Below are 23,850 nucleotides of genomic sequence, written 5' to 3'. Positions count from 1 at the left end.
TAGTGGGAGGACCCCAGGAGAGACTTGTGAGATTTGAAGGTTTAACAAAGGGTACCATGGGCTGAGACATAGAGGGACTCTGGGCTAGGCCAAGGTGAATTGGGGGAGTCAGGGGGGCTGGATTCTAGCTATAGGACTGGAAAAAGACTTAATCCTCTCCATTACTACCTTTAACATCAGCTTCTTGGGGATGAGATTTTTTTTTCTTTTTCTTTTTCCTTTTTCTTTTCTTTCTTTTTTTTTCTTTTTTTGCCTGTTAAATTCAGAGGAGAGTTAAGAGTTAAATGAGATGAATCCAAAAGTGAACTATAAATAGAAAATCATTGTACAAATGGAAGGATCTGCTTGATAGTTTCAGGCTCCTTCCTTTTCCTGCACCCTACCTGTCTACTCCCCTAATATAGCCACTTTTCCTGTAGAAATTTCACTTCATAGGACACAAATATGTACATACTCACATTTACTTTTTATTTTTCTTTTCAAAGTATAAATAGTTTGAGATAGCATGGCAAGTTGATGCTATAGATTTTGTCAGTATTTTATTCCACAAAGAAACCCTGTGATTGCAATGGATTCTCTTTGCCATCCTGGGAAGCAGCTTGCTGTCTTTCCTATATTTTCCTGTCATGGGGCTCTGAGCCCCTCTGCATAGCCTTTTGTATGGGTCTGCACTGCTGTCTGTAAAAGGTAGAGCCCACCACTGCTATTTCCTGTTGCTGTCCCCACGGTGCCCCCAGTGCCAAGGGTTGTATGGCACAAGCTTTAAGCACAGAGGTCTGGCCTTTAAACTCACAGTCTGGAATAGCACCAGGGAATAGCACTTAGGGTTTGTTTAGTCTCCAAACTTGGAGTCCACTCAGGAAGGGAGGAGGCTCAGAGCTTTCTGTAGGAAGCCTGTTTTTTTTTTAATAATCTGAAGATTTATTGGAAGAAGTTAAGACAGAGTGTATAAACCCTTCCTCCCATGTCCATCCTTAAAAAAGACAACCCATAGTTCTTGGAAATAGAGGGGTATTGAATCTGGAACTATTGGGTAAATAGGGAGGGGGCAAGAGGCTGAGGGAGGGGATGTTGGTTGGAAGAGGAACAGACAAGGGCTTCTAACCATGGTTCAACTGATTGGGAGAGAGCATGTGACTTGAGAAGTGCTGTTCAGGTGCCCACAGACTTGGCACAAAAAATTTCCAACACACACAGTGTGCCTTTGTTCAAATCCTCTGCTAAAATCCTCAGTGATAACAACCATACAGAAGCCACATTTATGATTTTGGCTCATAAACTCAAGAGCCACACACCATTAATGCTTGGACAACCCCTGATAACTGATTATCCTGAAATCTGTAGCAAACCTGCAATGATGTGCTGCTGCTAAATGACAGCCTTTATTGCACTAATTTTGACTAAAGATATGCTTTTGAAGAATGACAGTGATCAGTCAGAAGATTTAATCTCAAATATAATGGATCATCCTGACACTTCACTGTTCATCATTGTCATGCTTACTTTTGTATGTGTACGTATGCCTAATCAAGTTTGCCACTGTAAGGACTCAAGGGAAAAGTTGGCTTTCAAGTGAGATTGAAAATGAAGCAAAGGGAATGAATCAGGACATCTTTGCATTGAGAGGCCATGAAGGAGGCCTCCAGTGAGAGCATGATGGAATTTTAAGCATCAGTTAACTCTTCAATCCCATGTTTCTGGGATTAAAAAAGGAATACTGTTTAGGATGCACCTACTGTTATATAAGTCATATCTGAAGGCAAATGATGTGACTTCATTAGGTGCTTTATGTTTTATTTTGTTATCTTTAAACAGTGGAAAATGAGTTGGAAGCATCTGAGGAGTTGTAACTTGGGGGTCTTGGTGACCCCCTCATACCTAATTAATTTAATGACTAAGCACTGTATTACCTCAACTTCCATTTGGATTGCAGTTCCAAGGGCATTACTCTAATTGCTGTGAATCAAAGTGTATTTCTATAATTAGTATCTTGTTATCAATTTTTAAAATGTTTAAAATTTTGGTCACAATAAACAATTCCTCTTCAGTATGAAAATAGGTAAGATATTGAAAGTTACCTTGTCTGTCCTTTAGTGATGGAAAAAAATTTTCAAAAACTTTTGCCCTAAATATTTTTCATTTAAGACTACACATAGAAAATAGTATGCTTGTATATGAAGCTATTTACGTAAATGGAATGTAAGCCATGTAGGTTAACTGCAATGTGCATATTCTCTAATTTTGATAATTGCTGCCCTTAATAATTTTAGATGAAATTAAGCCAAAAGGTGATTGTATTTAAAATATTTTAGAATGTGGGAAAACAAACATATAATCTATCTAGTTTAGGAGTTTTTGTTTGTTTAATCATTATGGTAGCCTTAACTGGATAATTTAGTTACAAAACCAAAATCATTCTATAAATAAACTAAACAAAAGTAATAATGACAAGAAAAAGGTATTCAGTTTTGGGTATTAGAGCTCAAACTGGCTTTATTTGTATTTAGGAAAATTAATCCATTTTTCTTCATTGTGGTAGAATTTAAAAAATTATTTTACTTTTATCTAAGTTAACATTGATTTGTAACTATTTTTATCATAAAACAATGACAGCTGGAGAAGTTATGATGGGTATAATATTTTTTACTTTAACCACCTTCTTTTATAGCTTTTATTATACAACAGCATACCCAGAAATATTTCCCCACGCTAGCATGACTAATACACTGTAAGTTCCAACGATAGTAATTGTATCATGCTCAAGTCACCAGCTAAGAATTGAATTACCATACCAATGTATTTTTAAGCATTAAGAAAAAAAGGAACCCAGAACACAGGAAAGTCCTAAGTATAAAAGGTATTTAGTATTTAAAATTTTCAAGGTAAAATTTAGAGAAAGAAATAGGACAATATCCATTGTAGTTACTCTATCAATTCAACAAAATCAGCTCAGAAGCAAATTGAGTTTTCACACTGAGTTCTTACAGACCTGACTGTTAAGCTGTCCCCTTCTGCTCAGTTTGCTTTTATTTCCTAAACTGGCTTTGATTGACATTCCCCCTTCTAGTCCTGGATCATTCAAACTAAAAATACAATGGATTATTCATTAATGTTTCTGTTTGTTACCAAATATCATAGTAATTTCACTGTAACCACAAAAGGTTTTCCTTGATATAATGACTATGATTTCAAAAGACTATAATTAAGTAAGCAAAACTTTTGCTATTATGGTTTTTGACCAATCACAGAAAATCTATAAGGCAATTCTTATGAAATTCCTTTAGAAATCATCACATTTCCATATTGCTCAGACTTTTGAATCACAAGCTCTCCATGGCAAAATACGAATTACAAACCCAGAAGAGTCCATCTTAATCTCATCATAAGTGTACACCTAAAATGTTTAAAAACCCATAATTCTGGCATTTAGAAGTCTTTTCTAAGATTTGTTTCTCCTGAAAATCATACACCTTCCCAGCTTCAGATAAAACTTGGGAGCTTGCCTTCAAGTTCCATGTCATTTTTCAAGTAACTAAAAATTCTTGTATTCAGTTATACCTTTTCAGGAAGTCTTTCCCACTTTAGAGCAAAGCAAAACAATTTTGCTTTTTCCCTTGAACTTAAAAGTTCTAAGCATTTTTTGAAAAATTTCCAACCAACTTTCACTGCTTATATGCAATCATTTAACGAATAATTCACCATTAACTAGTGTTTTCTTCACTCACAAATTCTCTGCCTAGGTTCTCTCCAGAGAATTCCCCTTAACCCTCAACCCACACCCTCACCCTTCCACCACTGCATCCCCCACCAGCCTTTGCCTAGTCTTCAATCCTACCCCTCCCATCACTAGTGACAAACTGAGCCCTTTCCCCCCATCTCTCCTCCAGTGCCCCCAATAGGAATGACCAGAGTACTCTGAAATTTTCATTAAGTTAAAAAAAAAGTGTCCAGGGGAATCAAAGATCTGGGCTGGGGCTGTAGCTCAGTGGCAGAGCACTTGCCTATAATGCCCAAGGCCCTGTTCAATCTGCATCACGAGGAAACAAAATACCATAACCTATCCACTACTGGTATGCCCATCATTCCCTTCTTAGTAATGTTCTATTCCATTAGAATGCCCAGATTCCCCTACCAACACACAGCTCCTGGGCATGACCAGCTTGTCCTCTCCCACTGTAGCTCAACATATGAGTCCCCACAGTTTGACAATCTGTTTTAGCTAACAAATTCCCTCTGCCTAAGGCATTTAAGATTGAACAGCTTCCCCCCCCCCGCCCCCAAAACATCCAAAAGTCTTATCATCACACTAAGAATTCCTCTGGCCAATGTGCAGTCAGGCAGGCAAGTAAGCAGGTGAGTAGGTGAGGGGTCTCTGGGCTCCATCTCCAAGTGCCATCTAAAAGGCATCACACTGGTTGTGATTAACGATTTAACATTGTTGTGTCAATAGTAAAATGTTCTATAGCTTAGGAATCTTCTGGAAGCAAAGTTCATAGCACAGAACTAGAAGGACTGGAGGTTTAATTTAGAAGATGCAGCATCTGATAACTACCCTCAGGACAAGAGGGGTGCCTATTGGCATTCCTGTGCCTGGAGGATGGTGCTGCTGGAACATTCATTCAAAGCTGATGATCCCTCAAGCCAGTGCTTCTGCTTTGGAATTTTGAACCATCCCCCTAACTAGCTTATCTGAAAATCTTAACGGGCAGCCTCCTGAATACAGGGCTCCTGAACAAGGCCTAACCACAGGGCACTGGAGAACTTCTCCTCTTCCTAAGTCTATGCAATTCACTCTGCCGGCATCAACTTAAGCAGGCTGTCTCCTTTAGGGTCTCCCCTCCTGCACTGCTATGATTCACACTGGCAGGGGCTCCATTTGTCCTGGTGCCATCTGCTCGCCATGATGAACACTACAGTAATAAACCACATCCAGAAGGCATTGGGTGACTTCTGCTGGAACCATTGCTGCAGCCCCACCCAGGGGTGCGCATTCAATCCCCATCCTCTCCAAAAGCAATACCAATCCACCCCATCTGCAGGGCCTTTCCTCCTGCACCATTACCAACAATATTGACTCCAACAACACTGCTGTGACTTCACCAGGCTTACCAGATGACCAGAGGCAAGGTTTCAAGCGAAGAGATAACCTCAAGAGTTAGAGGGAGGAGGAGGGGTAGAGTGAACTCACAGAAGAGTTTAGCATGGAACCTAGGAAAGTCCAGAGGGGAGGCACTGCCACCTGGAAAATAAAGTCTTGGTCAATGTTTTCCTCCAGACACAAGCAGCCTGCCTTAGCAGCCCCCACCTGGCTTACATGTTAGGCACCTCACATGTTAGGCACCTCAGTTAACAGTTGGGGATGGCAAATTGGGTCATGATCACTTCTCAGGCCACCCCTCGCCTCTGACTTGGGCTCCACCAGACTGAGCCCTATTTGCATACCACCCTGGGCCAGAGCTATCAGGCCTGTGAAGCTAAGTCCAGTTTCTTCAAGACTAGGCCTCGTCCCCAGGCAGGTTCACAACCCTTTGTTCAATGAGATGATTCCTCCGCTTGGATATAATCATTTTTTAAAGAAGGTAATCTGGGGGCTGGGGTTGTGGCTCAGTGGTAGAGTGCTTGCCTAGCACAAGTGAAGCCCTGGATTTGATCCTCGGCACCACATAAAAATAAATAAATAAAGATATTATGTCCAACTACAACTAAAAAATAAATATTAAAAAAAGAAGATAATCTGTTCATTGATTTTCAAAACATTTTCTGAAGTGAGGGAAGAAAATTTATAGACTTTTCGAGCACATCTATGTTTTTTCAGTAGTTAATGTGGTTTTAAAAAGAAGTAATTTAACTGTCTTTTTGTAAGAATATAGTCATGAAACACAATGGTAACTGACACCAAGTAGAGATAATATCAATTGCGTTTCATTAGGATGACATTTAGACAGAACAGCAATCATGGAAATTAGTGGTGTCCAATGGAGAAGGCATAAATGGAGGCTTCTTGAGGCCCCATAGCCTGGGACGCAGTGCGGACTTCTACCTTCTTTTCTGCTATCTTCTCTTTATGGGCAGCACTGTTACTGCCCAGGGGAAGAGGGTAGGCTACACAGCCTATTGCTCCACAAATATTGGGAGTCAAATTGGTGGGAAAATAGATTTTATTCAAAGTTAGCTTTCCATTTTGTAATATGAATACTTGAGGGAGAGATTTATATAAAGCATGAGAAATGATGATGAAAGTTTGATGGCATTTCATAGAGGAGGTAAGTTCCTAGATGAATTTATCAGTGTGGGTGGATTTGGGAATTTGTCCAGTGCATTCTCCAATAGAAAAGTGAAGTCTGCAGAAGGTCAGCTTATCAGCAACTATGACTTGGAAGGTAAAATACATCTGAGATGGCAGAATGATTTTTAATCAATGTGAACAAAAAAGAGTGAAACAATAAAATGTGGTCAATATAGACATCAGAAAGCAGCTATTGCACATTTTTAAATTGTTCTTTGAAAGATTGCTAAAGTGTTTTTTACTTACCTCCTACCATCAAAACAAAATTGTATTTTAATTTTATTTTACACTTATTTTTAAAAATTTCCTTTATCTCCATATCTGTTTCTTTTCTATTTCCCATTTTTAACTGAAGAGTTTCATGCACATATCTTTGTGTGTTTGCTTGAAGAAAACAAAAATTACCTGTTCTTTCTGCTTCTGGTCATAAACTCTAGAGACACTGTGATACAGTGAGAAAAGTGGCAGAATGGGGATCTGGGGACCACAGACCAAGTCAGGATAGCACAGTAGGTCAAAGCACAGACCCTGGGGCATACTGCCTGGTCTGAAGCTGCCTTTATGGTGTTGGGAAAATTATGTCTTCTCTGCAGCAGCTTCAGTTTCCTTGTCTAAAAAAATGGAAATAATGAGACTCCCCTCTCATAACATTGTTGTGTGGTTTAAGTAGATTAATTTAAACAAAGTCTTTAGAAGGGCACATGATAAAGAGTTACATAAGGGTTACCTATTGTTATTGACCTCTGATTTTTATAGCAAGCCAAGGAACTCTGGGCAAGTTACTTAATCTCTCCAGGCCACATTTATTTTAAAAAACCCACAGTTCTCTGATTCTTTATGTATATTTAAACTTTCATCATTGACCATAGTTAGTTTTTATTTCTGAACTGTTAAAATTTCCCCTTTGTGTTTTTTACATAAGTGGGGCCAAAGAGATGGATACTTCCAAAATACAAATATTTTGTGTTAGAAAAATATTTAGGTTGTTAGAATGGCTCTAAGACTTCTTATTAGTCTAATAATCTAAGTTTTAAGTAATTTATTGTCCCCCCAAATTCTTTATTGGTTAAGTTTTAAGCCATGATTGTAAAAACAAAACAAAACAAAACACAACAACAACAAATAAAACCAGTTATTTAATCTGAATTGGTTTTTAAGTAACATATTATTTTAAAGTTGTAATTTAACAAACTTGTTTTACTGGTGTCTTAGATGAAATAAAAAGTTCCTTAGATATAGAGCAAAAGATAAGTTTCTTAAATCTTTTGTTAGCTTTGAGCTGTTAAAAAAAATAAGTGTGTGTGTGTGTGTGTGTGTGTGTGTGTGTGTGTGCATTGAATGTGTGCTTCATATGCATAAAGATGTGGGTTTGATCCCTTACACCACAAAAATAATACTAATACTAATGGGAAAGGACATTTTACAATAAATTCAATGTTGATTTGTTCACTTTTCCCTTATTTCTTCATGATGAAACTTGTGAAATTTCTATTTCTCTTATTTTGACTCAAAACCTTAAAGCTCTTGTTTCTGAGAATTTAATTTTTTTATTTGGGGTCATTTTGTTTTTGTTTTTGCAATCAGTTCTTGATACAAAAGCTTCAGTTTTTAGAAGTGCAAATAAGTAAGGAGAGTTTCGATCAGTGAGCACTTAAGACGTCTTTGACCCTTGGATACCCGTCTGTATGAAGAGCTAAGACTACATCTTTTGAAATGGTATGAAGGCAGATGACAAAACTTGTAGAGCTTGAGCAGAAAGTGAGAGCAAGACTAAGAATAAGACTATACTAAAGCAATGTCTAAGAGTGTTATGATTTGGATGTGAGGTATCCCCCAAAAGCTCATGTGTGAGATGATGCAAGAAGGTTCAGAGGAGAAATGATTTGGTTGTGAGAGTCTTAACCCAATCAGTGAATTAATGCCCTGATAGGGATTAACTGAGTGGTAACTGAAGTGGTAGTGTGTGGCCAGAGGAGGTGGGAATTGGGGTGTGGCTATGGGGTATATATTTGTGTCCGGAGAGTCGAGTTTCTCTCTTTCTCTGCTTCCTGATCAAAATGTGAGCTTCTTCCCTCTGTCACACTCTTCTGCCATGATGTTCTGCTTCCCTGTGGAATGGAGCCAGCCTTCTGTGGATTAAGACTTATGAAACCCTGAACCCTCAAATACAATTTTCCTTCTCTACAGTTGTTCTGGTCAGGTCTTTTAGTCACAGCAGCAAAAAAGCTGACTAAAACAGAGAGCAAGACTAAGAATAAAGAATATATGAAATTACACTCATTATCTCCAGATAACTCACTTGGGAGGTGGGAGTGATTGATGAATCTTTTTTTCTGTGAAAAATTTTAAATGTGCATAAAAGCCTCTAAATCATTTGTAGTGAGATAACATATTCTTTGACTATTTAACAACTCTGAAATGCAAATTATTAGAAATGATTTTACTTGATCTTGGGGTATTAGACTGATAGAGTTATTAGCTTTGCCAATTTTCTCCTCTTAACGAAAAGTCTTAGTCCAGTTTTTAAATGTCCACAATTTCAATGTGAATGAAATAATGCTAATCTTCAGCAATGCCTCACTGACTTTCCTTTTAGCTCTGTTGCTGGGATTGGAGGGTGGAGGATTATATAGCTGATAAGCCATTTTATTAGTACCTCATTCAGAGATTTCAAGAGAGAAAATAAAATAAGTGTACTAAAGTAAAGGTAACAAGGAACAAATAGGAACTTGGTGCCACTTTATACTCTTACTACTCTTTCTTGCCTTCCTCTTCCTTGTAAAATCATTCTGCACATGCTCCTGTCTTTCTGATCCTTACCAAGTGGCACTACTTGAAGAGAAGAATAGATAATCAGATAAACCTTTGAGTAAAAGTTATGTGACCCGAGAAAGTCCTTTGTAATAGGTGTTGACGATCTACATGACTAGTTAGAATTGTGTTCTGACAAAAAGGCGTAAACATAACTTCACAAGACAACTGTTAACATTGACCTGCCTTGGTGATTGGGTTGTCCTCAATGTTGACCCTCCAGTTTTTCAAGAAAGTTATAGAACTGATTTTCTGAATAAATAGTAGCGATTTTCATCCATCTTGATTACTGTCACTCTTTATTATTAGTGACTTACCAAGAATTAGCAAAGCTCACAGTATCACTGATGTGACTTTAATTATTCAGCGAATGACCTTTGCAAGTACTGAAAAGTCTCAATCGTCCTCCCTCAATCACCTAGAGGTGATTCTAGAGAGGGAGTGTTCTAGAGTCTGTCCTGGCTTCGGGTGTCATAAAGAAGGTTGATTGATTACAACAGAGTTGTGCCCTTCTAACATGTAGCAAGATGTGATACCCAGGTCCTACCTTTATTAAAGATGAACATTTAGTTGTAACTTTAGCATAAAAGTTGTACAGGTGATTCTAATTAGGCAGCAAAGTTTAAGGACCTGCAGCCATATGATCTCACTAACTAGATTACAAAGTCCTTGAAGGAGATTATACAATAATCTTAAACTTCTATCTTCAACATAGTAGTCAACTGTGAATTTATTAGAATGCTCATTATATAATATTTAATGGTTAAACACTTAAAACATAAAGGAGTCAGTAATCAGTTGTTCAGACTAAACAAATATTAGGAAAGCTGTGGTAAAGTACGGATATTTTTAGTCTTTGTTGAGAATAAGAAGAAAAGAAATAGTTGTGCAGGAAAGAAAGAAGTGAAGGACCTTTGTTGAAAAGCAGCAGGGATTAGGAAGATGAGCTTAGGTAGCCGGAAGGGGCCATGACTGAGAGTATCAAGAGACCTCTGCTAGGACATGGAAAGTGTTTGTTATGTTCTGAGTCTTCTGTGTTGGAGCCAGTTAAGAGATATCCTAAACTGAGCTTAGGTGATAAGTTCAGTTCTGTTCAGATCTCCACTGAGCATCTTTCTTTTTTTCTTTCTTTTTTTTAAAGCATTTATTTTTTAGTTGTAGTTGGGCACAATACCTTTATTTTATTTATTTATTTTTATGTGGTGCTGAGGATAGAATCTAGGGCCTCTCATGTGGTAGGCAAGTGCTCTACCACTGAGCCACAACCCCGGCCTCTCCATGACCATCTTTCTTTTCTGTATATAGTAGAGATTGGAAACAGATGTATTCCTCTTCAGAGAGATCTGCAGGTCTAGAAAAAGCTGATGATGGCATGTTATTTTGCATATCCTGAGTGTTTTATCCATAGGGGATGGTGATTCCAAGGCAGCAATCATGCAGAAAAGGGTGCCAGTTGTTTCAGTGAAAAAGATCCCAGAACTAAGAATTGAACCAATTTGTCCAAATTCCAAAGACTTTAATATAAATTATTATATTAATATAGTACTAGCTTTATATAATATGTAGTTATAATTTATAAAATAAAAACATATGGAATCCTATACCACATGGGAGAAGTGGGGTAGATGCATACTACTTACTGTATGTTTTGAAGCTAAGAGAAACAGGTAAATCTTAGGAGTTCAGAGGAGATAAGAAGGATTCAGATGGGCAGAATTGAGAGAAGCACATTTTCTCCCCTTAAGCATTTATCTGTTTATTTTTTTAAAATTTTTATCCTAATTTGTTATATATATCAACAGAATGTATTACAGTTCATATTACACTTGTAGAATACAATTTTTCTTATCTCTGGTTGTATACAAAGTATATTCACACCATTTGTGTCTTCATACATGTACTTCGGATAATGACGTCCATCTCATTCCATCATCATTTCTAACCCCATGCCCCCTCCCTTCTCCTCCCACCCCTTTGTCTCATCTAGAGTTCATCTATTCCTCCCTTGCTCCCACTCTCTATCCTACTATGCATCAGCCTCCTTATATCAGAGAAAACATTTGGTATTTTTTGGGGGGATTGGCTTACTTCACTTAGCATTATCTTCTCCAATTTCATCCATTTACCTGCAAATGTCATGATTTTATCTTCTTTTATTTCTGAGTAATATTCTATTATGTATATATATATCACATTTTTTATCCATTCATCTACTGAAGGGTATCTACGTTGGTTCCACAATTTAGCTATTGTGAATTGTGCTGCTGTAAACATTGATGTGGCTGTGTCCCTGTAGTATTCTGTTTTTAAGTCCTTTGGGTACAGACCAAGGAGAGGAATAGCTGGGTCAAATGGTGGTTCCATTCCCAATTTTCCAAGTAATATCCAGAATGCTTTCCATATTGGCTGCACCATTTTGCAGTCTTACCAGCAATGTATGAGTGTACCTTTTTCCCCATATCTTCGCCAACACTTATTGTTGTTTGTATTCAGCTGCCCTTCTGACTGGAGTGAGATGAAATGTTAGAGTAGTTTTGATTTGCATTTCTCTAGTTGATATAGGTGATGAACATTTTTTCATATATTTGTTGACTGATTGTATCTCATATTCTGAGAAGTATCTGTTCAGTTCCTTGGCCCATTTATTGATTGGGTTATTTATTTTTTTGGTGTTTAGCTTTTTGAGTTATTTGTATACCCTAGAGATTAGTGCTCTATCTGATGTGTCAGGGGCAAAAATTTTCTCCCAAAATATAGGCTCTCTATTCACCTCACAGATTGTTTCTTTTGCTAAGAAGAAATTTTGTAGTTGAATCCATCCCATTCATTGATTCTTGGTTTTAATTCTTGCACTACAGGAGTCTTGTTAAGAAAGTTGGGGCCTAACTCCACATGATGAAGATTAGGGCCTACTTTTTCTTCTATTAGGCGCAGGATCTCTGGTTTAATTCCTAGATCCTTGATCTATGTTGAGTTGAATTTTGTGCATGGTGAGAGAGAGGATTAATTTCATTTTGTTGCATATGGATTTCCAGTTTTCCCAGCACCATTTGTTGAAGAGGCTATCTTTTCTCCAATGTATGTTTTTGGTGCCTTGTCTAATATAAGATAATTATAATTTGTGGGTTAGTCTCTGTGTCCTCTCTTCTGTACCATTGGTCTACCAGTCTATTTTGGTGCCAATACCATACTGTTTTTGTTACTGTTGCCCTTTAGTATAGTTTAAAGTCTGTTATAGTGATGCCACCTGCTTTACCCTTTCTGCTAAGTATTGCTTTAGCTACTCTGGGTCTCTTATTTTTCCAGATGAATTTCATGATTGCTTTTTCTATTTCTATGAGAAATGTCATTGGGATTTTGATCAGAATTGCATTAAATCTGTATAGGGCTTTTGGTAGTATGGTCATTTTGATAATATTAATTCTGCCTATCCAAGAGCAAGGTAGATCTTTTCATCTTTTAAGGTCTTCTTTGATTTCTCTCTTTCGGATTCTGTGGCTTTCATTGTATTGGTCTTCACCTCTTTTGTTAAGTTAATTCCCAAGAATTTGGGGGTATTTTTTGAAGCTATTGCAAATGGAGTAGTTTTCCTCATTTCCCTTTCAGAGAATTTGTCACTGATATACAGAAATGCCTTTGATTTATAGGTGTTAATTTTTATATCCTGATACTTCACTGAATTCATTTTATAGTTCTAAAAGTTTTCTGGTGGAACTTTTTGGGTCTTCTAGATATAGAATCATATAGTCAACAAATAGTGCTAATTTGAGTTTTTCTTTTCTTATCTGTATCCCTTTAATTTCTTTCATCTCTCTAATTGCTCTGGCCAGTGTTTTAAGAACTATGTTAAATAGAAGTGGTGAAAGAGGGCATCCCTGTCTTCTTTTAGTTTTCAGAGGCAAGGCCTTCAATGTTTTTCCATTTAGAATGATGTTGGCCTAGGGCTTAGCATAGATAGCCTTTATGATATTGAGATATGTTCCTGTTATCCCTAATTTTTCTAGTGTTTTGAATATGAAGGGGTGCTGTATTTTGTTGAATGTTTTTTGTACATCTATTGAGATGATCATATGATTCTTATCTTTAAGTCTGTATTGCTGTGATGAATTACATTTATTGATTTCTGTATGTTGAATCAACTTTGCATTCCTGAGATCAATCCCACTTGATTGTGGTGCACGATCTTTTTGATGTTATTGTATTCAATTTGCCAGAATTTTATTGAGAATTTTTGCATCGATGTTTATTAGAGATATTGGTCTGAAGTTTTCTTTCTTTGATGTGTCTTTGCCTAGTTTTGGAATCAGGGTGACATTGGCCTCATAAATGAGTTTGGAAGTACTCTCTCTTTCTCTATTTCCTGAAATAAATTGGAGAGTATTGGTATTAGTTCTTCTTCAAAGGTCTTGTAGAACTTGACTGTGCATCCATCCAATCCTGGGCTTTTCTTGGTAGGCTTCTGATGGCATCTACTGTTTCATCACTTGATATTGGTCTGTTTAAATTGTGTATATCATCCTGATTCAATTTGGGCAAATAATATGTTTTAAGAAATTTTTTGATGCTTTCAATATCTTCTATTTTATTGGAGTACAAGTTTTCAAAATGATTTCTAATTATCTTCTGTATTTCTGTGGTGTCTGTTGTGATATTACCTTTTTCATCACATATGTTAGTAATTTGAGTTTTCTCTCTAAGGGTCTGTTGATTTTAACTATTTTTTCAAAGAACCAACTTTTTGTTTTGTCAATTTTTTCAATTATTTGTTTTGTTTCAATTTCATTGATTTCAGCTTTAATTTTAATTATTTCTTATCTTCTACTGCTTTTGGTGTCGATTTATTCTTCTTTTTCTAGGGCTTTCAGATATAATGTTGGGTCATTTATTTGTTGACTTTTTCTTCTTTTAAGGAATGAACTTCATGCAATGAACTTTCCTCTTAGTATTGCCTTCATAGTGTCCCAGAGATTTCAATATGTTGTGTCAGTGTTCTCATTTACCTCTGAGAATTTTTTAATCTCCTCCTTGATGTCTTTTGCAACCCATTGTTCATTCAGTAGCATATTATTTAGTCTCCAGGTGTCAGAGTAATTTTTACTATTTATTTTTGTCATTGATTTTTAAGTTCATTCCATTATGATCTGATAAAATGCAGGGTAGTGTCTCTACTTTTTTGTATTTGCTAAGAGTTGCTTTGTGGCATATTATATGGCCTATTTTAGAGAAGGATCCATGTGCTACTGAGAAGAAAGTGTATTCACTTGTTGAAGGATGAAATATGTCAGTTAAGTCTAAGTTATTAATTGTATTATTGAGTTCTGTAGTTTCTTTGTTCAGCTTTTGTTTGGAAGTTCTAACCAGTGGTGAGAGGGGTGTGTTAAAGTCACCCAAGATTATTGTGTTGTGGTCACTTTGATTCTTGAACTTGAGAATAATTTGATTACCACAGATACTCTATTGTTTGGGACACATATATTTATAATTGTTTTGTCTTGTTGGTAGATGGTTCCCTTGAGCAGTATGAAATGTCCTTCTTTATCCCTTTTGATTAACTTTAGTGTGAAGTCTACTTTATTTGATATGAGGATAGAAACTCCTGCTTGCTTCTGCAATCCATGTGAATGATATGATTTTTTTCCCAGTGTATGTCTTTTCCTATTGGATGAGTTTCCTGGAGGCAGCATATTGTTGGGTCTTTTTTTTTTTTTTTTGTAATCCAATCTTCTAGCCTGTCTTTTGATTGGTAAGTTTAGGCCATTAACATTCAGGGTTACTATTGAGACATGATTTGTATTCCCAGCCATTTTTGTTATTTAACTTGACTTGGTTTCCCTTTTGATTAGTTTTTTCTTTAGTGTAATATCCCCCTCTGATGATTTTCATTGTTGTTTTTCATTTCCTCCTCATGGAATATTTTTCCAAGGATATTTTGTAGTGCTGGTTTTGTAGCTATAAATTCTTTTAACTTTTGTTTATCGTGGAAGGTTTTTATTTCATCTTCAAATCTAAAGCTTAATTTTGCTGGATACAAAATTCTTGGTTGGCACCCATTTTCTTTCAGAGCTTAATATATGCTGTTCCAGGATCTTCTAGCTTTCAGGGTCTGGGTTGAAAAATCTACAGTTATCCTAATTGGTTTCCCCCTATATATAATCTGATTTCTTTCTATCTTGGCTATTAATATTCTCTTTAGGGCTGGGGATGTGGCTCAAGCAGTAGTGCGCTCACCTGGCATGCGTGCGGCCCAGGTTCGATCCTCAGCACCACATACAAACAAAGATGCTGTGTCTTCCAAATACTAAAAAATAAATATTAAAAAATTTTAAAAAATAATAATATTCTCTTTACTCTGTATGTTGGGCATTTTCATTATAATGTGCCTTGGTGTGGATCTGCTGTGATTTTGTACATTTGGTGTTCTTTAAGCTTCTTGAATTTTGTTTTCCAATTTATTCTTCATGTTTGGAAAGCTTTCTGATATTATTTCATTGAATAGATTAGTAATTCCTTTGGTTTGGTACTCTATCCCAATAACTCTTAAATTTGGTCTTTTTATGCTATCCCATATTTCTTGAATGTTCTTCGCATGGCTTCTTACCATTTTCATTGTGTGGTCTACATTCTTTTCAAGATTATATATTTTGTTCTTTATTGTCTGAGGCCCTGTCTTCCAAGTGGTCTACTCTGTTGATGATACTTTCAGTTGAACTTTTAATTGGGTTTATTGTTTCTTTCATTTCAAGGATTTATGTTTTTTTAGAACCTCTATCTTCCTATGGAAATAATCTTTTGCTTCCTGTATTTGCTTATGTAGCTCTTTGTCAAAATGATCTTTTGCTGCCTGAAATTGCTTTCTTATATTATCCTTTAATTTACAGAACATTTTTATCATATACATCCTAAACTCCTTCTCTGTCATTTCTTCTGCTGTACTTGCCATGGATTCTAATAATGTGGTATCTTGATTGTTTTGGGGGACTTTTTTCCCTTATCTTTTCATGTTGCTCGTGTGTCTTTCCTTCTAGCACTGTGGGTCCGATGTTATTGTTTTTATCCTATAGGCTTATAGTGGTCCTGTAGGGATATAATACCTCTCCTGGCCAGCTGGAGTTCCAATCTGAGAGCTGCCCCCCACCAAAGATGGTGAGGAAGGTGACCTAAGATGGAGATGGGCCACTTCCAGCACTGGGGTATCGGAATGGGTGGGGTGAGCCAGGCAATGGCGTTGTGCAATGTATTCAGAGAGGAGCTCTGTTGCATGCAATGTTGCCACTTTTGACTGTCTTCAGAGCTTCTGGGATGTCCCAAGGTGAAGGCAGACTATTGGTGTAGGGGACTATGGCAATAGCTGCTGAGTTGCAAGATTGAGGTGACCGGAGGAGTCCCATGTTGGTAGATGGGGGTCAACAGGGGATTGGTGGCCAGAGTTCCTGTGGTAGCAACTGAGTGTCCTGTGTGGGAGTGGAGCGGCATCTGGGAGTTCTGCACCAGTGCTGATGCGGTGATCCTGCTAAGGCACTCGTGAGCCCTGCATCAGTTAGTATTTGGGAGTTAGGTGTCAGGAGTCGGGAGTCCTGCTCTAATGCTGAGGCTCAGAGCCCTGTGCGTGGGTACAGGGCTGGTGATTTCTGTATGAGAGCAGCTTTGTAGGGGTCTTCTATCACTTTCAGAGAAACAGTATTCCCACAAGTTGAGACCTGGGTCACAGAGTGACATAGAATGCTGCCTCCCTCTGGCCCGCCATCTTGGATCTCCCTTTAAGCATTTATGATCTATAGTTGGCACCTGAATTATTGAAGCAGCCCCCTCCCTGCTCAAAATCCTTACCATAATTAAGCTTCTTGTCAGCAAGATTTTATAAAGAGTGTCAACAGGATTTCACAGGAGTTCTACAAAGAACTCAATGTGGTTTGAAGTTTCCTCTTTCTCACAAATGCCAAGTTTGCATACAAAACTTGTGAAACCTCTGTCTGACTTAAGAATTTGGGACAAATAGTACCTGCCATGTAACCACCTACTGTTACATAAGCTCCCCACAGCTCCCTTCCCTCCCACTGGGTATAAATCTCAAAGAATTTCCATAGCCAGAGTCCAGAGATTTTTAGGGATTACACCCTCTGGACTGCTGCAGCTTAAAAAAAAAACCTGCTTCCTGAAAATTCCTTGGGTGTCCAGCCTCATCTGTCCTATATCATTATGATGTTTGACTTGTGATTCTTTGACTTTATGATGTGTGTATAGATGCAAAAGTGTAACTATACTTTCAGATCAGTGTTCAATAAATTAGGTGTGAGATATTTAACATTATATTATAAAATAGGCTTTGTATTAGTTTTGCCCAGTTGTATGCTAATGCATGTGTTCTGAGCATGTTTAAGGTAGATAAGACTAAGCTAAGTTGTTCAGTAAGTTAGAAGTGCTAAATGCATTTCAGCTTAAGATATTTTCAGATTATGGGGCTTATCAGGATAACTCTGTAGTAGGTTGAGGAGCAACATAATTGGGGAGATCTAATAATATAGTATGTACAAAATATATCATTCTGATTCTCTGTGTGGCCCAGACTCAGCTATCTAGGAGTTGAGGATAAATAAAAGAGGGGGCTACCGTGGTCCAGAGGCGATGGCATTTAAGCTAGATCCTGTTGGGTCTAGCCAGATCATGAACCTTAAACTAGAGTTCCTTGATAGGCTTCAGGGAGCCTGAAATTTCTCCTAAAATACTATTCTGCTTTGTATGAATGAAGATTTAAGAGAGAGATCTTTTACCTTTTTTATATTTGTAAAACATTTTCTGTATGGTAAAAAACCTCATTGTCTACAAAAATAAAGTGACAGGGCTTAGGAATTTAGTATAGCACTTGTATGGGACAATGAATACACTCACCAAGATAAGGCTTCCTTCTTTTGTGGAGCCTAGAATATGATGAAGACAATTTTGTGGTAAGAATAGAGAGGAAAGATTGGCCTTATCTCTACTCATGCTCCTCTAAAACTACTATGCTATGGCTTTTAAACTTTAACATTTGCTTTCCTGGGAAAAATACTAACGTGTTCCAGGAGGGATAATGTATTCTAAATATTGTATAATTTTGCCCTCTTGCTTTTTAACTAGAGTAGTAAGATAATTAGAAATAGATTTTAAATATAGGGCTACACTATTTTATCAAATTCAACTGAGCCTTTTCCTAGTGGCCAGATGGTATCTCAGAGTTATCTTTTCTGTTCTGAGATATTGATAGGGTATAAAAGGGATTTACTGTGGCCAGGGAGTTGAGTTCATTTTTCAATAGAACTCAGATCTTTGTGAGACTCAGAAAAAGTGAGGTAAAGCATATTTTATGATATGAGGCTATGTTGTCTATCTAGGTAGACAATTAACATTTGATTTTTCCATGCATCAGCATCAAACTTCACTTTTCCTACTTCTTCTCCAGCTCTTTCTTCCTTCCCTATTTTAAGCTTTGAGATACTAAAGATCCAGAAGCCTGCATACTCTATTTATGCCAGCATCTTGTTTTTTATTGATGGTTTTCCTGCTAACTAGAGCAGCTCTCTCTGAATCTGTTAGTTCTTACTTTTTCCTGAAGATCCATTATTTTTTTAAAATATTTTTTAAAATTTTGTAGTTGTAGTTGGACAACACAATACCTTTATTTATTTATTTTTATGTGGTGCTGAGGATTGGACCTAGGGCCTCACACATGCTAGGCAAGTACTCTACCACTGAGCCACAAACGCCAACCCTGAAGATCCATTCTTGAATAAAGAATATTCTTTCTTCCAGGGAGCCTTCCATAAATACCAAGGGTACTCTGTTTTTCTCTCACTAGGACTTAAACACAATTTTAAACACTGAGGGAAGAGATTATTTGATTATTAGCATCTCAGTCACACAGTTCTGGGAATAAGAAGCAACTACTTCAGGACTAAAATAAATTGTATGTAGCTGACTGGTGAACTGTACCGTTCATCCCCACCTTGGTTCACAGGTGCTCAAGACTCTTTGCATTAGTTCTGATGAAAGAAAGTAATTACTTACAATAGAGTAATATCAGAAAACATTGAGAGAAGAGATATGTTTAGATTTAACTAAGATCCATTTAGGAATATATGTTAATATACATGTAGTACTGAATGATTAAATAAAGGGAGGGGAAGATGGAATAGATGATAGATAAAAATTGGTTAGGTATGGGGTAAAAAAGAAATGATGTAAAATTGGTAATTACACTGATGAAAATGCAATGAGAGTTTGAAAGAGGTGAAATCCTATAAGAATGTAGCTGAGATGGCATCTTTTTTTCCATACCTAGAACTGAAAAAAAAAATGAGGGGTGATTGTTTCAAATTAGTTTTACTTTTTTTGTTCTCTCTATTTTTGTTCTTACAATATTTACACAATTTTAAATTTTATTTCTTTAATTAACTAGTTAATTTATTGATACATGGTCTCACTATGTTGCCAAAGCTGGTCCTGAACCTGTAGGTTCAAGTGATCCTCCTGCCTCAGCCTGCTGAGTGCTGGGACTATGGGTACATGTCTCTGTGTCTAGCTAAAGATAATACAAGTTTTTTTGAGTTTCAAATATTTTTGTTTATTTTTGTTATTTGTGTGCTAGGGATGGGACCCAGGACCTTGCACATGCTTAGGCAAGTACTTTACTACTGAGCTATACCCTGATTTTCTAAGAGTAATTTTTAAATGTTGATTCTACTATTGTATCTGAAAAAGATCAGTGACTAATCATTAATATTGATTAAAGTTCTTTTTTCTTATTTCCCTGTCATTCAAGTTCCCCTGTGGACCTCTCCCAACTGAGTTTTCTATTCTTCCTGTAAATTGTGCACTGATTAAATTGGGGCTCTGCTTGCTCTTCCCCATTTTTCACAGCTTTGTGCTTTTGCTGGTATTGTGTCTTTAGCTGGGCCTTCACTGTCAAAACCTTCCCTTGGTTCAGAGTTCAGGATAAGTGCTGGCTCCTCTGTGAAGCTGTCATCTCTGCATTCCCTCAACTCCAACAAAAGAATTAATTTTCCCATTTAATTGGCCCAGATGCTATAGCACTATTTTCATAATCTACTTACTGATATATTTCCTTTTTAATACCATTGTTTCTTCCCTGGTTTGCATTAATTATTGCATTGCATATATATGCATTACCCTGAATAAAAACTAAGTTTTTATATGTTAGCTTTGAGGAAACCAGTCAGAGGACTGAAAAAACGATTCCTCTACAATGGCCTACAAATGAATGCATTCAATCCATAAACTGTGTAGATAAAAACAATATATTTATTCCTGGAACTTCAGAAGATAATTTTTTTTCCAACCTGACATCTATTTTTACAATATTGACCATTCTTTGTATTGAATTTTCTCCTCCTTTTCTATGGCAATGTCTTTAGTTGTAAGCCTGATGAGGAGGAATACCCTGAAGTCATTGCAGAAGACAGCAATGATATTTATATCCTGCCCAGTGATAACTCTGGACAGGTCAGTCCCCCAAAAGTCTCCAACTGTGACAACTTGGCAGTCAGAGAGCCCACCTGTCTTGCTGTCAGCTAGCCAGAGTTGGCACACAGAGAGCCTACCAGTGTCCCTAGAGCCTGAGTCCTGGCAGCAGATCTCAATGGATGCTGAAGAAGTCAAAAGTTTAGAGAGCAATGAGCTTGAGAGAGGAAAGAGAACAACTCTTGACATTGTGCATACAAAGAAAAAGAGATACCCGAGGGCACTGAGGAGGCTGCCAGGGCTGCCTTGCCAGCCAGGGAGCTGCAAAAGGCATTCCCCAGAGCCCCTGATCCCTGTTTGCACACACCACTGCCACTTTTTAGCTGGAGATGAGGGAACATGATACAGAAATGATTGCAGCTGAGAAAGCCTGCCCTGCACCATTGTTGTTTGTGGGACTTGATGAAGAAGAGGTGAAAGCAGCAGCCATGGAACCTACTGAAGCAGAGGAGGGGGTGCCCTCTGCCCTGCCAAGTGACAAGGAGATCTCTGTGAGGAGGCAGTCTTAGCAAGGAGTCCTCCTCCAATGGCTGGCTGTCATCTGAGGGCAAGTCTATGCAGCTATTTGAAGGGGCACTGCTGTGGACATCCAGGCAGTGGCAATTGGAGTCTTGTGGCTTTGAAAAAGTACTAGCTACTGCTTCAGGAGAGAAAGAAGAGGGTCTAAGGTTGAGCTGTCCTTGCTGGAATTTGAACTGGAAGCTACCAGTGGGGCAGTTGTGGAACCCTCTGGGAGGATTGGGGGTGTCCACTTAACAGGGCAGCAGTGAGATCCACATATTAGGGCTGGACATAGAGGGCATTCATCTTGGTCTGATTGTCAATTCCAAGGACCTAGGCTCATGCTAGATTCAGACTCTTAATGAGTAAAATATTCCCTATAGAACAGGGTTTCTCTGCCTTGTGCTATGGACATTTTGAGAATTCCTTGTTGTAGTTCTGTGCATGGTAGGATGGTCAGCAACACTCCAACCCCCACCCACCAGATGCCAGGAGCACTGATTCCTGGTGAGGACACCCAGAGTGTCTCTAACATTGCCAAATGTCCATTGTAGGTAAAATCAGCTTCCTTTGAGGGCTATGGCTTTAGAGGAAGAGGGTTCATTTAGAAAACTCTAGGGTAGAAATTTCCAGTGCAGAGGGCTTAGCTGTAAGCTCTGCAGCTGTGGGCTTGTCAGCATTCACCTCCTTGGAGTTTCCTCTTTCTTAGTGAGCACACTGTGTTTCAGAGTTGCTCCTTTTTGGCCTTTTACCACCCATCCCCATGCTGTAATGTGAAGGTGTTCTCCCCTTGTCCCACCACTTCTCAGGTATGAAGGTACCACACTGCTTCTTCTTCTCCCATACCCCCTTTAAACCCAACCCCAGAGGAAGGGCTCATCTCATGCCCCTGCCAATATTTTTTTTTTGGGGGGGGTATTGGGGATTCAACCCACAGCCTTGGGCATGCTAGGCAAGCACTCTACCAACTGAACTATATCTCTCCCCTGTCACCACCTCTGACAAGACCCTGAACCTTCCTTAGTTCCTTCTTGCAGAGATGCTACATTTAGGAATCTTTGGTGCCGGGTTTCTGTTCTCATGACTAAAAGGCACAGGGGTCACTCCAGTTAAACTGGGCTAACTGGGCTGCACAAAATAACCACACAAGAGACACAAATATTTTTTTCTTTGGGGTCACTGTGACGACTCCTCTGACCTTAAGGGTCCTCAGAAAGAGAGAGCGAGCAAGAGCATGTGCTGACCCCTTTTATTGAGGGAAGCTATTCAAATGAGGCAAGGGGTCAGGTTTCAGGGGGCTGAGTATCTTCATTATGTCCACTGTCAGCAGGTTGACTGACACCTGGGTAGGCCACACCTAAGGGCACAGTAAGAGAAGGGGCCACACACAAGACACTTCCATGGAAGATTCTATCCTAAACAGGGCAGGGGTTATATTACAAAGGAACAGGTGAGCATAGCTTCACCCATGGGGCTGTAGCAAGACACACCCATGTACGAGACACCAACCACATTTCTGTGACTGAGCGCCTCAGCCCCTAGCCGAGAAGTGTGACTCAGTCACGTATAAGGTTGGTCTCCCACACTTTGGGGAAAAAAAAAACCTAGAAGATAACATCACAGACCTCAGGTGCTCTAAACTGCAAGTGCAATGCAGGTAACTGGCTACTGGAGGATGGCTATTTGGTTAGTATCACCCTGCTTCCCTATGGTGACCTGTCCAGCAGTACCTCTGATAACAGAAGCTCACTGTATTCCCCTAGTTTGGTACATTTTTTCCAATATCTGACCTCAATCTTAGCAGTGGTTATCCAGCTCCACTGTGGGTCTCTTGCCATGTGGTGAGGATCATCACTCTTGGGTTTACAGAACCAATTGAGTCATATCTCCTATTAAGTACATTATCATTGAAATAAAACGATAAGTATCATTTTATCACTTAATTCTAAATATCATTGAAATAAAACATTGGAAAAGAAAGCTTGACTTTTTAGACTGAGGATGCTGTTGAGATTCTAGTTTGGCCTTCAGAGGTCAAGAATGGAGGCTTCTTTACATGAAGCCTTCACAACCCAAGTGCCAAAAGGACCCAAAGCAGTTGGTGCCAGATGAGAATCAGCACCATTTTCAGGCTGTTTCTGTTCCTTGAGGAGGGGTGCAACTGTGTCCTCTCATGCCTGAGGGCCATAGGTGTCACTCTGCAGAGCACACATGCTGAGAGGAAGTCATCTTAGATTTATCTTAGTCAATGTAACAAATTACTTTTTTGGGGTGGGGGTATGGGGATTGAACTCGGGCACTCAACCACTGACCCACATCCCCAATCCTATTTTGTATTTTATTTATATACAAGGTCTCATTGAATTGCTTAGTGCCTTTCCATTGCTGAGGATGACTTTGAACTCGAGATTCTTCTGCTTCACCTCCCACGCCACTGGGATTACAGGTGTGTGACACCGAGCCCAGCACAAATTACTTTTTAAATAAGGAAATTTATAATAAAAATGCCTTCACTGATTAGTGGCCTGATTTATTTTTTCTTTTTGCAGTAGTGGGCATTGAGTCCAGGAACACTCTACCATTCAGCTGTTTCAGCCATTTTTATTTTTTTATTTTCAGACAAAATTAGTAAGGGTGACCTTAAAATTGCAATCTACTGCCTCAGTTTCCCAAGTAGCTGTGAGTACAACTGTGCCCATTCTTGGCTGGGATCTGATGTTTTAAATGTGCTTTCTTTT

At 38.3% G+C, this 23,850-nt stretch overlaps 1 protein-coding gene and 1 pseudogene across 8 annotated transcripts in view; one reads left to right on the top strand and one right to left on the bottom strand.

Annotated features, from left to right (window-relative positions):
- Window positions 1-23,850, bottom strand: part of LOC110598966 (voltage-dependent L-type calcium channel subunit alpha-1D-like) — an 84,655-nt gene that overhangs the window by 37,457 nt on the left and 23,348 nt on the right. The window lies entirely within an intron of this gene.
- On the top strand, window positions 20,486-21,138 carry LOC101969322 (bcl-2-like protein 13 pseudogene; annotated as a pseudogene).

Source organism: Ictidomys tridecemlineatus, chromosome 6 (assembly GCF_052094955.1).
Source record: "Ictidomys tridecemlineatus isolate mIctTri1 chromosome 6, mIctTri1.hap1, whole genome shotgun sequence".
Taxonomy (NCBI): Eukaryota; Metazoa; Chordata; class Mammalia; order Rodentia; family Sciuridae; genus Ictidomys; species Ictidomys tridecemlineatus.
The sequence above is the reverse complement of the archived record's forward strand: the minus strand, read 5'-3'. Positions and strand labels throughout refer to the sequence as shown.